The following is a 15,418-nucleotide window of genomic DNA, read 5'->3' on the forward strand; positions in this document are numbered from 1 at the left end:
TTTATAGTCAATATTGACATTACATGTAGCCCATATTTGCTCTCTGTTAATTATTTTGTAAAAAAATCAATCTCATCCTTAAAAAAAAAAAAAAAAACTGTTCTGTGAAAGAAATTAAATATGGCCCTTAGCACTCAGTCTTTTTCTTCGCCTCAACAGTACTTCCTTCTTTTCTGTCTCTATTTTCAGCCTGGTTCTGCCCGTGTGGTGGTTCCCAGTACCTGCAGGCCTCCTTCATCATCCTACAGCTAAAAATCGCAGTGAGAAAGATACTTATTACCTTCATGTAGAACTAAGTTTCAGAACGAATTCTCATTGGCCTAAATTAGGTCACATGATAATCCCTGAACCAATCACTGTGACCAGTGGATAGGATGTGTTGATTGGTCAGGCTCACACAGCCAAGGAGGAAGGAGAGTTCGCCCCAGCAATACTACATAAACTGTGAAAGATTATATCTTAAGGAAAATGAAGGTGCTGTTATGAGAAGACAGAGTAACCAAGTCTAGAGAAACAAGACAATAAATCTTTGCTATAGTGCCCAATAATATTTTTGTGTCACACAAAAAAAAAATTTAACTGGGAAATAGAAAACTTCAGCTTCATACTTTGAAAAGTTATGACAAACTCTCATTCCAAGGTTACAAAACGCTAATAATTTTGTTTCTATGGAATTTTCCTTCTGCTAAACTATGCATTATAGTTTTCTTTCCTGTTAAGAAAAGATTCTTTTCATAAACAGAACAAATTTAATGTGTATTTTTTAAATTTTTGTTTTGTTAACCATTTGCAGATCTTATTGGAAATTCCATTAACTTTGTTCCTTTTAGTTCTCTCATAAAGAAAAGTGAAATAACACATACTCAAGGAAACAGAGAATGACGGACTTGCTGAAAGTGCAGTGAAACCAGCCTCTGTGTGTGTGTGTGTGTGTGTGTGTGTGTGTGTGTGTGTGTGTGTGTGTGTAATTTTTCCATGATGACTCCTGGGAAAGAACCTCTGGGATTTATATTCCCTTCCAATCCTTCCCTCCCCCAGAGTGAGATCATAGCTCATTCGGTCCTTTTGTATTTTCTTTACATTGCATTTCAAAACACATTTAATAATGCATCCCGAAAAACTAAAATTAGGGTAACTAGATGAAGAAAATTTAATGTCAAAATTCATATTGGAGAACCGCTGCTTTTTATCTTCTTAAAGTCAGAAAGAACAATGATCAAAAACCAGTTTTAGTTTAATTTCTTAAAATCTTAGTACATATACTTAATCAGAAGCCCAAGATAAAAGTGGTGTCTGGAAACTCCCGATATTCTATTCTGTGGTTAATTTTGTCATGCTATGTTATCTAGGAATTTTTCTGTGCTCGTATAAAGTGCCACTCATCACATTTTAAAGTGTTTATCTTTTGTGGTTGCTTACTTCATCCTTTTCCTAATTTGCTGAAATGATTTTTCTAAAGAATTACTTTAGATAAAATTTGGCATTTGCCTTACTCAAAAAAATGTAGGCCATTGTATAAGCCATGGTGAATTCTTCACAGCACAAAACTGACATTACATATTAGCTCTGTGTAACGTTACCTCAGGGACCATGAAGTGTACTAAATATTAATTTGCCCATATTTCCCCGACTACCTACTGAGCATGAATTCCCCCATGTGCACACTCGTTGGGCTGTCCTTCTGCTGACTCCCTCTACGTCTTATTCTCAAGTGAGATGTAAGAATTTTTTAGCTCAGAGGTGCCAGTGCCAGTCCCCTGACTCTGACATGTGTGTGTTGTAACCCCTGCCATACATCGTTCCACAGACAGGGTATAACAAACTGATATTTCTATGAATAGAGGGAAAAAAACCTCATATACAAAGTCCCCAAACCTCATTCAATTATGTGGGTGATTCAACCAAGCCCAACCTCCAAGTTCACATCTTGCAAAAAAAGGCCCATTATCTTTCTTTATGTTAGAGGACATTATGACTAAACATCATGCTTATCAATGATTATGCTCCTCTGATATGTCAAGAAACTCTGTCTCATAACCATTAGGAAATGTCTCATCTAGTAAATCACCCTAACTTTCTGGGGAGATGAAAGGATCAAAGTAGGAATAATAGTTTGTATGATTCATCGGCATACAATTTAGAGAAGGTGTATTGTTAGGATAATCATTTTTAGTGTTTTGGAAATCTTGCCTCACTTCTTCAAATTTCTTATTCTGAAATTGAAGTCCTTAGATCACTGGTAAGTTCTTCAACAGTGCCTTAAAAATAATGGTGACATTTTCAAAAATTCTATTGCCATGTTCTCAAAGCACTTTTATTTGCAATAGAGGGCTAAAATAAGAAACGTCATTCTAATGTATTCTTTTTTAAAATGAAGCATCAATGGAGATTTGATTTTTTTTTTTTTTTTTTTTTTTTTTTTTTTTTTTGAGATGGAGTCTCACTCTGTCACCCAGGCTGGAGGGCAGTGGTGTGATCTCAGCTCACTGCAACCTCTGCCTCCCAGGTTCAAACTATTCTTCTGCCTCAGCCTCCCCCATAGCTGGGACTACAGAGGCCCACCACCACGCCCGGCTAATTTTTGTATTTTTAGTAGAGACAGGGTTTCACCATATTGGCCAGGCTGGTCTAGAACTCCTGACCTCATGATCCGCCTGCCTCAGCCTCCCAAAGTGCTGGGATTACAGGCGTAAGCCACCATGCCTGGCCGAGATTTGACTTTATCACCATACAATTAATAACTTGGATGCTACTATGAAAACAAGCAATGTCTTTGAGTGTGCTAATAAATCTCAGTAATGTTTTATGCAAAGGCAACTAAAAAAGTGGGAGTGTATGAATGCTGTAGGAAGTGAAGGAGAAAGAAATAGAGGAAAATGAAGGGAAGGGAAAGGAGGAAATGACAGTAAGAAGATGTAGGTGTAGCCTACATAAAATATCCTTGACAGGTTAAATAAGCAACTGTTCACAAAGGGAGTAAGTGCCTGACCCATCTACACAGGAAATGTGACAGAGTTCTCAGACCTCTGGATAAATGTGAGGAGCATTTTTCAGTTTAGACTAAAGGCAGGGGTTTCTCTAGTCCAAATCTAAGTATTATAAAATCTTCCCATTGCCATAATTCAAAACAAAAAACAGTCATACCTACTTGCCTTCCTTCCTGAATAACTCAATTCAAAAACCATTACGTGGGGTCTTAGTGAGCTACTAGTCCATATGGGGTACGAGGGAAGATAGACTACAGTGGCCTACTACTGAGTAAGAGCCCCAGTGAAGGCATAGCAGTAGCTGAGCATAGGACCAGGAGACTGATTAAGAATACAGGTTAAGGCCGGGTGAGGTGGCTAATACCTGTAATCCCAGCACTTTGAGAGGCTGAGACAGGTGGATCACAAGGTCAGGAGATTGAGACCATCCTGGCTAACATGGTGAAACCCTGTCTCTACCAAAAATACAAAAAATCAACCAGGCGTGGTGGCAGGCACCTGTAGTCCCAGCTACTTGGGAGGCTGAGGCAGGAGAATGATGTGAACCCAGGAGGCGGAGCTTGCAGTGAACTGAGATTGCGCCACTGCACTCCAGCCTGGTTGGCAGAGCGAGACTCCATCTCAAAATAAATAAATAAATAAATAAATAAATACATACATACATACATACATACATACATACAGGTTGAGCACCCCAAATCCAAAAGTAAGAAATCTAAAATGCTCCAGAATTCTAAAGCTTTCAGTGCCAACATGATGCTCAAAAGAAATGCTCATTAGAGGAGTTCAGATTTTGAATTTTCAGACTTCAGGTGCTCACCTAGTAAGTATAATGCAAATATTTCACAATCCCAAAAAATCTGAAATCTGAAACACTTCTGGTCCCAGGCATTTTGAATAAGAGATATTCAACCTGTATATGAGCATAATGGGAACCAGCTTTGTCATTGTCATGAAAAAAGAAAAACCTGCAATGAACCTGTGGTGTTGGATTGGATTTCAAGGTATTGATATGAACTCATAGTTTTTATCAATTGATAGATAAGTGCATAGATAGAATGATATCAAAATAGAGATAAAGAAATAAATATAGATGTTGTGGTAGCCTGTCTCTAAAATGGTCCCCAATTTTTCTTGCCTCAACGTATTCATACATCTGTGTAGACACCTCCCATACTAAACAGGGTTGACCTGTGTAAGCAATAGTATACTGTGAAAATGACAAAGTGAGACTTCGAGACCAGGTCATAAAAGACATCTGGCTTCTTCCTGGCTATCCCTCTGGGAGAAACCAGACACCATGTTATGAGACACTCAAGCAGCTCTATGGAGAGGTAATGACATGAGGAAATGAGGCCTCTAACCAATAACCAGCCCTAACTCTTCGGACATGTGAGTGAGCCACCTTGAAAGTGGATCCCCCAGCCTCAGTGAAGCCTTAGGCCACATCTTGACTGAAACTTTATGATAGTCATGGAGCCAGAACCATGCCCCCTAAATTCTGGATAAAACTATGAAGTAATTAATGTCCATTGTTTTAAGCACCACTAAGTTTTGAGGTAGTTCTTTATCTTCCAATAGATAGTTAATGTACTGGTGAATATATGCCTGTATCTAAAACACATGCCTATATATATTACCTAGCTCTATCCATTGACAGACTCTGGATACAATAACACTTCAAAACCAGTGAGCATACCGGTGCCAGATCTTGATTTCTAAAAACAATTCTTTACTAAAAGGAACCACTGCTCCTCAGAGAAATGGCTAACTTCAGGGTGACAGCAGGAAAAATGAAAGATGAGTCTGAATGTTTTATCTAATATATAAAAGAAATGGTGGCCGGGCGCGGTGGCTCAAGCCTGTAATCCCAGCACTTTGGGAGGCCGAGACGGGCGGATCACGAGGTCAGGAGATCGAGACCATCCTGGCTAACCCGGTGAAACCCCGTCTCTACTAAAAAATACAAAAAACTAGCCGGGCGAGGTGGCGGGCGCCTGTAGTCCCAGCTACTCGGGAGGCTTGAGGCAGGAGAATGGCGTAAACCCGGGAGGCGGAGCTTGCAGTGAGCTGAGATCCGGCCACTGCACTCCAGCCTGGGCGACAGAGCGAGACTCCGTCTAAAAAATAAATAAATAAATAAATAAATAAAAGAAATGGTCAAACAATTATGAAAGCCAGTTTGGAATGGCTCCCACTGGTGAATCTGGGACAATCCAAGCATCAGAATGAATAATAACCTACTGAATAAAACAGGAATTTATACCTCCACACTGATATGAATAAATAAGTGAAAAAATAAATTGGAAAGAATAAATTATTGCAGTAGAATGCCAACTAATAAATGCAGAAGAAATGGTTACATTATAAGATAACTAGCTGGCAACCATCATAGTAATAATTAATTCAGCCAAAAGTGTCAACAGATACTAAAATTATCAAACGTAAGTTTGATGAGAAATGAAATATTGCACAGGCTTAACTATTCACAAAATGCTTATTAAATATAAGGAAGAAAAGAGTGACTGTACAGTGGAGAAATCTGGCAGACACCACCTAAACAAATTATTAAAGTTAACATCATCAGTAATGGGACAAATTGAAAGCATGTGCCATCTAATTGGATGCAATAAGAAGAACACAAAATCATTACTGTGGTATTCCAGCCCTAGGAGAAGCACAACTTGAATCTAATAATAAGGAAACATTAGATAAATCAGATTTGGTGACTAATGTGATAAAAAGTCCAGGTCGTGAAAGTAAAAAGAGACTGAGGACTGTTCCTGATAAAGAAGACAATAGAAACACAACAGCTGACTGTAACACGTGATCTTGGACTAAATTCTTTTTAAGGAAATTATTGGGATAATTGGCAAAATGTTGAATGATATTTGTGATTTAGGTCATAATAATGAATCCTTCTTAATTTCCTGATTTGATAATGTTACTGTGGTTATACAGAAAACTACTTATTTGTATAAAATACTAAGGTATTTGAAGTTGTGGGGCTTCCTATTAACAGCTTAGCTCAAATAGTTCAGAATCAAAAAGCTCTCAACTCTAGCTTTGCTAATTCTTTGTAGGTTTTTTATTATTTTAAAATAAAAGGAAAAAAGAAACACATGACAAATGTGAAAATTACAGCGCTCATTTGGCAGAGAACATAAAGGCGGAGAACACAAAGACACATAATGCTAAATAGAAAAAATACACAGAAAAGGCATGCATAGCAGACATCATATACCCATAAAGTGCCAACAACAACAGCAACAATAAAAGACAAAGTAGGAACATGGAGAGTAGATCCAAACAGAGACATCCACTGAATTACCATCCCAAGAGAAAACAGATGGTGTAGTTCAAAATAGAATAATTTCATGAGGGTTTATTTACAAGGAGACTATTTGCAAATATGTGGATTATGGGAACCATACATCTAAGGATTAGTAATGGCCTAATAGCTAAGCTATTAAGAGGGGCAGACATGGTACGGGAATCCACAGTCATGCGTGCTGTCTTACGGGAATCAATATTCTTTTGGAGAGACACAGCCAGCAGGAAGAGACCTTGCAGCAGGGGTGCCAGGGCCTCACTCCCCTTCCCTCCAATCTACTGCCAGGGCTCCCCACTGGCAAACTGGCCAAACTCAGTAGGAAAGAAAAGGGTGTGGGAACCTGTGATGTGGTCCATGTGAGTCAGCCTGTCTGGCAGAAAACAAGATATAGAAGAATTGAGAATGATTGAGGAGGCAAAAGAAGTGATCTGACCTATCCGCCTTGAATTATATGAAATTAAGAACAGCAATGCTTAGTTCTTTAAAAATAACCATACACAAGAACTCTATTTAACATGTTTGAGAAAATTTTGTAAAGACCGAAAATTCCTTGAAATTGCCAAAAAAAAAAAAAAAAAAAAAAAAAAAAGAAAGAAAAGCAAACCAAATCAAAACAACAAAAACCCATTTGGTACACTGGTGGGTCATCAACAGCAAGGATCACAAAACTCATTGGATGATTCAAAATGGTACAACAAAAGAGAAGAGAACCAGGAAAGCAATAAGAAGTAACTATTAGTCACAGTTCTTTCAAGCACACCTGTCTATAAGTTTTGCCAGTTCCCTAGTCAGAAGAATTGAAAGTAAATATCAAAATTATTGGTAAACATGATTTCGCTTGTTATCTGTTTAAACGGATTCAATCCTTTCCATTTTATCTTTTTGTTGCTCTATAAAGTTCAAAAGCTGAAATCTCTCTGGATTGAGTAAATTCTATATTTAAATTTCAGTCAATATGTTTTTTACCCCAAATTGGCAGGTAAAAGTCTGTTCTTAAAAAATGTTGCCTTAATCAACCATCTTCCTAGATGATTGTGCTTAAACTCCTGTACAGAGCAGACAAGTGTAGAGAACCAACGCAGTTTGAAATCAGATAAGTCTGTCTCATGGGTTTCCTCAAATTCAAAAGCACTTAATAAAAACAAGCAGAAATTATAGAAAAAAAAAGTGTTCTATCTAACAGTACCTCTGGTGTTTATGGTGATATTAAAAGAGCCATTACAACCATCATATTTTATCTTCACTATATTTTTATTTTCATAACAACACTGTGAAAGATCCAGCATCTATTAGCCCCATTTTGCAGATGAATAAATTAACTAAATTTCCACAGCTAGTAAGTAGCAGAGATAGAATTTAAACCTAGATTTCCTGAATTCAAGCCTAGTGAATTTTCCATTATAATTCTATCTATAATTAAATCCAAATGTACAATCAAGCCACTTCATATTTCCTAAGAATAATATGCATTGTGCTGTTATCATAATGAAGAAATAATTTTCCTTCCAAAAAAATGAAGGAAGGATAATATTGAGGGAAGAGGGAGAGGAGATAGAAAATGAGAAAGAAAGAGAAGTAATGAATGGGTTTGTATTTGAAGGACATTCTGCTAAAATTCACTTGCAGACAGAAATGATGCTTTGAAAGTAAGGTTAAGAGGAGCCATGGGTGGCCCTGCTCATATTCTTCATTATAGCTCCAGGTTGTGCATGGCTACTGCCTTGAATTCTATCCAGGGAACTATTCGAAAATTTGTTTATATTGCTTGGGAACATCGTTGCTAATAAGAGATACCAAGGTACACAAGAGAAATAGTAAAGCAAGTAGAGGAGTCACTTAAAAATCCCTTCAACAGTCATTTGTTGAGTCCCTAGTATTAAAGAAACAAAGATGAAAACATGTAATATCAGTGACAGTGGAATTAAATCTATTTTGCTGATAAACAGCCATGTACATGCCAGAGACTTGAAACTGGAATTTATTTCACATTCTCACTACATGTCTGTGTGATTTGGCTGAGTTTCTGCTTCCTGTCATGCTCACTTATGTCCCCAGGCTAATGCAGCAACCTCTATGTGGAACACCACTGGTCACTGAGGCAGATGGAAAGATAGTACTCAACAAATTGCTTAGGGAGTCCACCTGGAAGAAATACATTTCATTCTGTTCACATTTCATTGCCCAAAGTAATGAATGACCTAAGCACACGACAAATCCATCTCCAGAAAATAGAGAAGTACAACATGCTGGGGAAAAGAGCTGGAAATGTTTGTTGAACATAACTAATTACTACCTGATACTTTTCTTCCAGGATATTCCTGGCTAATGCCTAGTCTTCCTCTTACATCTTTGTATTCCCACAGTAGGTTCCAGGGACAGAGACAGGACTTACCCACTATTTCATATGCTCCCTGTGTTTCCCAACCTCTCTTGCAATTAGGTTACAGCCCAGTGACTAGTTAAGGCAAATAGTCCATGAATAGAAAAGATATTTATTTATAACTCCAGGAGTTGGAAATTAACGTGTAACCTCATCCTTCCCTTCCTGTGCCAGGGAGACCTCAAATGCCAAGTGTTCCCAGTGGTGTAGCTCCATTAGCCTGGTTTCCTGAGTAACTGCGTGGATCATCATGTCCACCAACTCCTCTGAGCATGCAATGTGAACGAGATCAAAGCTTTGTTGTATAAGCACTCAGATTTCAGAATGTCTGTTGTGGCAGATAGCATTAATTATCCTAATAAGAAAACTAGTACCTGAATGTGAGGTGTTGGTATAAAAACAACATAAAACATAAGAATTTGCTTAGTGGGTAACGAGCAGCAAGGAAACTGATATCAGCAGCTGAAATGACAATGAGATGTGTTTTGCAGGGGTGAAATATTTGACAAAACCATCACATGCAGTGACTTGGAAGTCAGCTCATATGGGTATTGAGCCAGGAGTTTAGAGACAAGGGTAGAAAATAGAACTTTAGTACTGTGCATTGGTGGCTCTTAAATAAACTCAGAAAGAACTGACCGTGGGAAAGCAGACTGGAAGAGAATTTGTAGGGAAAGACCAGAAATTCAGGGACTTTCAAGTTGGAAAGTCAACTGCTTTTATACCTCAAAAGTAAGAAACAGTACTAAAAAGGCTTTGAGTGACAAATACCCAAGAAAAACTTTTAGTTCATTCAAGTGCTTCTAGGCAAATTCAGATTAAGGGTATAATCCCGTTTAAGCTCAGTAGCCCCAAGATAGCCTCAAGAAAGCAAGGCACGTGTATGAAGAAGCACAGAAAAAGCAGATCTGAAAATCCTATTTTCAAAGGAGCTTTAGAGCTTTTACTGGTACATAAAATTTATTTGAGATATACAGATCAGAAAGCCTACTCTTGATAGATTGCATTGCCAAAGATACGGAACGTTGACCAGAAAAACATTTGATTGAAAATAAGACTTGAACCTCCAAGCTGTTTTCATGTGAATGGTCCAAGAAAGTTATTCAGCACCCAAGGAAGGCATATACTTCCAATATCCACTTCAGATTCACTGAAGGAGAAAGAGAAAAATGATATATCCTGTAAATATCTATAGAAAAAGAGATGCCTACTATAAACAGAATCACAGCCTAAAGAATTAAGGAAGCTGTCTCATTCCAGAGTCTACTGCCAATGTCTACTCAGTTGGATTTCAAAACTTCCACAGCCTAATGACCACTGGCTGTCTCCCTTCTCCCTCTCCCCCTCCCCAAATCAGAGTGGGTACTGCTGTTATCCTGTCCTTTTTGTTCATCATTGTCTATTGGGGAGTGGGGATACTGGGAGAAAACCTGTCTGGTTAAGTGTCTCAATAAGGGAAGCCACATCTGGAACTAATGGGCAGACTACATTAGGATGTATGCACACTCTGGGTCACAGATGAGGTAATATAGAGGAAGAGAAAAAGTCTCTTCATATTTTAGATGATTTGAACTCTTTTGCTATTAGAATTTAAAGCTTTCATTTTTAGATTTTTAATAATTTTGCTGGATTTTGAGAGGAAATTTAGAGATGGTAGAGAACCAACGTGAATTATTCCTAACTTTGCATCACCAATGACTAGTGAGGGAAATTTTTGCATAGCATAAAAGCTGATATTTCAGATCCCAGACTACTGCTAGATGCCTGCTCCCCTGCATTATTATACCCTTAGGTAAGGGGTAATTCTATTAGTTAAGATTCCTTTGGTTGCATATGACCACAACCCAACAAAAATTAACGGAAAGGAAAAGAGAAATGAGTTGACTCATACGGTTAGGAAGCACACTGAGATAGATCATAAACTTGCAAGAGAAGCTGTCAGGGGCCTCAGGGATAACACAATGCTGTCATTCTCTGCTTCTCTTTGTATTTGGCTTCTTCATTTTCTACTCCATACAGTCTCACTCCATGCATGAAATGATGGCCACTGACAATTCACATCCACATTCTTACAGGTTGCATGCTAAGCATGAGAAAGTCATTCCTATCTACCTCCCACTGTAAAGTTTGGGGGAATAATTCTGATTGGCCTTGTTTAGTTGATATGTACACCTCTGTCAATAATAACTATTCTAGTGGATATGGTACCGTGATTGGCTCTGCCTGATTCATGTGTTCAACTATGTGCCTGGAAAGGTAGAGGATAGGAATGCAGTGATCAATATGTATACCAGGACCATGTAAAGAAGAGAGGAATCTGCCAAAGGGAAGGAAATATTGCAGCTATGAAAAGGAAGATGGCAAAGTTGAGTGGGGAGAAACAAGAGCTACCAGATTCTTCTAAGATAACCTAGATACAAATACAAATAGCAATGCCCACCATGGAAAGTACCAAAAAAAAATTCATACCTGGGAGCAGAGGCACATACTCTTCAATCTAGGGCAGCCTGACTTTAATCAGTTCTAATGATTATCCAGACTCTTTGTCAGGGTTTCCCCATTTCTCCATTTTGAACTACTCCCACTCTTCAGTAGAATACATGGATCCCCTGGGACAAGTAGTATGATTATAATGATATTCTACTGCCTCCTTCTCATTCTCTTCCAGGCTTGGGAGTGACCCCAGACTGAGTTCACATGCTCTCTTCAGCACTAAAAACCACAATATTTATATAAGCCCATATACATTTTTATTAAATGACTAAATGCTTTGTAATTACCAAATACTTTCTAATACCTTCACCAGATTAATATTTCTACCATGTCACTTTATGTCACCTCTTAATAGGAAAGCACATTCTGTTTTCTCTAAATCCTCCTAAATAAACTACTAAGTCCAAGCTTTGAAAGCATTCAATAATCTAACTCACAAATATCTTTGCAGTCTGATCTTTTACTATTCTTTTATTCATGCCTTCTTTTTCATCCAAAACAGACTATTCCCTGTCTCTAGGATACATATCATTTTTTCATCCCTCCCCATTTATTTAATAAGTCAACATATATTGGTTGCTTATTTATATGCCAGATACTATGATAATTAGTGGGGATGCAAAGATGAAAACATGAACCCTTTCTTCAAAGAGTTTGCTCTAACTATAGAAGAAACATACATCATAGATAATTACAATCCTGTGAATTATATTGTAGGTGAGGTATTAAGAAATGGTTAGACCAAATGATTGCATAAACAGTGGAGCAGGTTTCCCCTTGAATGTGATATTTAAACTGAGGCTTGAAAGATAAGCATAAGTTTGCCAGGTAGAAGAACAGCAAAAGGATATGCAAACGTCCAACAATAGAAAGATAGGTAGTTTGTTCAGGAAAATACAAGTTTAGTAAAAGCTGCCTTAATTAACACCCACTAAAACAACACTCAAGGTTAAACAGGGCACTACATGCCTGTATAAATATATTAGCTAACATGTAGGACATGCTAAATGCTTATAGCTAATAGATTATTCTCCTGCCTACCCATGGGATTATATAGACACTAGTTAAATTTTATGTTTGTTAAGAATCAGTGGTCTCTTCCAAAATCTGTTGTATTTGTTGTTATAATTACACAATTGAATTGTTATATAAACCAAGGTTTCTTAACCTTAGCACTATTGACATTTGGGCCAGATAATTCCTTGTTGTGAGGGGAGGCTATTCTGTGCTTTACAGAATATTTAACAGCATCCCTGACCTCTCCTGTTGGATTCAGGGAGCACCCTCCCCTGAGTTGTGACGATTGAAAATGTCTCCAGATGTTGCATTGTTAATGTTCTCTAGGGTACAAAATCACCACTGGTAGAATTGGGCCAAATTATGGAGGACCTTGTAAATGAACTTGATCAATACAATGAGAAGCTATTGAATGTGTTTTAGTAGTAGAATAACATTTGTGGCAATATATTTCCAAGGATAAATTAGAAGAGGCAAGACAATGAGACTTGTTAAGGAAGCAGTTGCCATAGAAGAGGTAAGAAGTAACTAGGGTATTGATGAATACAGTGGCAGTGATAGTCAAAAGCAAATCAAAGAGAGATTTTAGATGCAAACAAGTGTCATTCACTCTATTGAGATTTTCCCCCACTTTGTCTTCCTTTCTGTGTTCGCCTATTAAATCCAAACCAACCTCAAGGCACAACCAAAATCTCATGTCCCCAGATCAAGTCACTGGAAATGGCATGTTTTCCTGTGAATCTTGTAGCTCATTATTTGAGCTTCTCTTAGGGCACTTCGTGATATTATTAATTTAATGCCTACATTATAAACTAGATTTTGAGTCTAGATTATAATTTGAGTCTAGATTATTTACAGGGCCATATTTTGCTCATATTTGCTTTTAAACTCAGTGCCTAATAATATGCTTTTTACATAGCAGATGATGAATATTAGTTATTGAGCGTATTGTAGAATTCTAAGCCAAATTGCTTCAATACATTTATGTGTCCCTTGAATTCTTGTAGCTCTAAGCATTGGGGGTGGAGGAGAGTCTGGGCTCAATTTAACCAGCACTGCATTCTTTATAGGTCTGTTTCCCACAGTTTCTATCTGCTCACATCACTGGAGGAAGTTTATATTCATTAGTCTTATAGCTTTTCTTATAAACTGTTCCTTGGAGAAATTCACAAAACAACATCCAAATGCCCCCCACAAAAAAAAAAAAAAAAAAGTAACCGAGGCCTAGATGGTATCAAAGTAGTAAATGATGATATCAAACAATATTAACCACTATGTGAATTAATGTTAAGCAAAAACACCCATCTGGATTTTTCTCAAAGTCAGTGTTTTTCCTGCCCATATAAACCACCTATACCATCATTTGCTGTATTCTCTCAACTATATTTTTATTCATTTGCTCATAGCTATCCTATTAGTTTCTGCCAACCAGTGACAGGAAATACTAATTGTGAACAAAGCTTTAATTGCATACTTGAGATATATCTCTTGTGATAGAGGTTGGGACAAATATGTAAAATCAAACTGAACCTCTGTCACATTGTATACCTGAATTGTTTTTATCCATGAAAATGGCTAATTCTATTATGTGTTTCATAATTTATTGACAAAGCAGGAAGTGCAAAAAATGCCAAAGTCTCTGCTAATAAAGATCTTACAGGGGGAGACAAATGAAACAAATGTCACTCTTATCAGTGGCAGCAGGGGGAGATGGGTGGCAGGCTTTTCAGTTACATCTGGTTCCAGCTCCTTGTTCCATTTTAAATTATGGACCATCTTGAGGTTTTATGTATGCTGTCCGTATTCCACACCAGATAACTCAGACATAGTATCTGCGAGATTTTCACAAAATTAACCCCACACATTCAATGCCTTTGTGCATATTGCACAGTGTACCAATGGGTTAAGGTGACAGCAATGCTAAAAACAATTACAAATGAATACTAGATACACAGATTTAAGAGTCTCTTAGCCATTTCCATCAACTTAGCTCACATCTCCAACCTCTAGCATTCCCTTCAATCACCTGGGAGAAACTCTTATTAGAGTCAACCCTACCATGGGTAGGGAATCTATCTATTATTATTATTCATACTTAAGAAATAAGAGAAAGTGTGGCCAAGGAAGTTAAATGACTTGTCTGAGGTCACAATTGTGACAGACTAGCCTCAAACTCAGGAATTCTGACACCCTATACACCTCTCTCTACCACAACTTCATGTTCTCTAGTTTCATTACATGGTCCTAATGTCAGTTGATCCTCTGGTAAGATCTGCCACTTCTCAACAAAATCTCTTTTTCTTTTCTTGATTTTCTCTGAATGTTCCCAATACCACTGATTCTTCAAATGTCTGGTTTTTACATCTATTACACTAATAAACAGTTCTTCTACAGGCAGTAACTGTTCATCTTGTCAATGTAAATGATCAAATTGGAAATTTCAAAATAAAAATAAAACTTCTAACAAAATAAAATTAACTGGCAAGCTAATATGACTGTCTTCAAAACACCCCACAATTGATGTATTGAGTATGTAAGATCTTCTGGCAAAACAGCGCTCAAGCCAAAGGCTATTAAAGGACCAGGTCTGCGTAGCACTATACAGTATCGCTTATCTGAGCCCCACTCTGTTTACCTATGGAGAGAGAAGGCTCTGCATGGTACAAATTGTATCAGGAAAAAGCCTTCCCAGCATTTATGTGAACAACATGAAATGCTTCTTCATATTTTTGCAACATCCCTCTGATGGGAAGGACCCCAGATATCAACCCTAAGGAGGCTGTTGTATTCCCCAAAGTTACAATGATTATCTCTTCCAAGGGGTCTAAGCAAAAGCATTTTTGCTTTTCAAACTTTTAAGTCAAAAGTCTTTCAAAGACATAACACTAGGCAACTTTTGATAAGAAACCTACATACTTTGACTACAAATAGTATTTTGCAAACAACATAAGTAAAAGCAAGCTGGTCAACATTATAATCTAATCTTATTAACAAAAAATGAATATTTTCAGTATTTGACATCTTATTCATTATAAATTTTGGTGAGTTTGCCCTCTTACTCATTTTGGTCTGCTTTTTCAGAATTTGGCAAGAGTAGAGAAAACAAAAGCATGTTTTACTTTTAATTGACTTTCAAAAAGTATTTCTGCTTTGAACTGTCTTTAATGTGGAAAGTTAAAACATTAATATCAAAAGAGTCATATTGTA

General features: G+C 37.4%; 2 long non-coding RNA genes across 2 annotated transcripts in view; one reads left to right on the top strand and one right to left on the bottom strand.

The window, feature by feature from the left end:
* The window catches only part of LOC135969422 (uncharacterized), a 183,373-nt gene extending 169,955 nt beyond the window's left edge, over positions 1–13,418 (bottom strand). Inside the window, exon 1 of the long non-coding RNA XR_010584679.2 lies at positions 11,171–13,418. This is a non-coding gene — a long non-coding RNA (uncharacterized lncRNA). The remainder of the gene's footprint in view (positions 1–11,170) is intronic.
* Positions 1–15,418, top strand: part of LOC102146878 (uncharacterized) — a 68,723-nt gene that overhangs the window by 13,112 nt on the left and 40,193 nt on the right. The window lies entirely within an intron of this gene.

Source organism: Macaca fascicularis, chromosome 2 (assembly GCF_037993035.2).
Source record: "Macaca fascicularis isolate 582-1 chromosome 2, T2T-MFA8v1.1".
Lineage (NCBI taxonomy): Eukaryota > Metazoa > Chordata > Mammalia > Primates > Cercopithecidae > Macaca > Macaca fascicularis.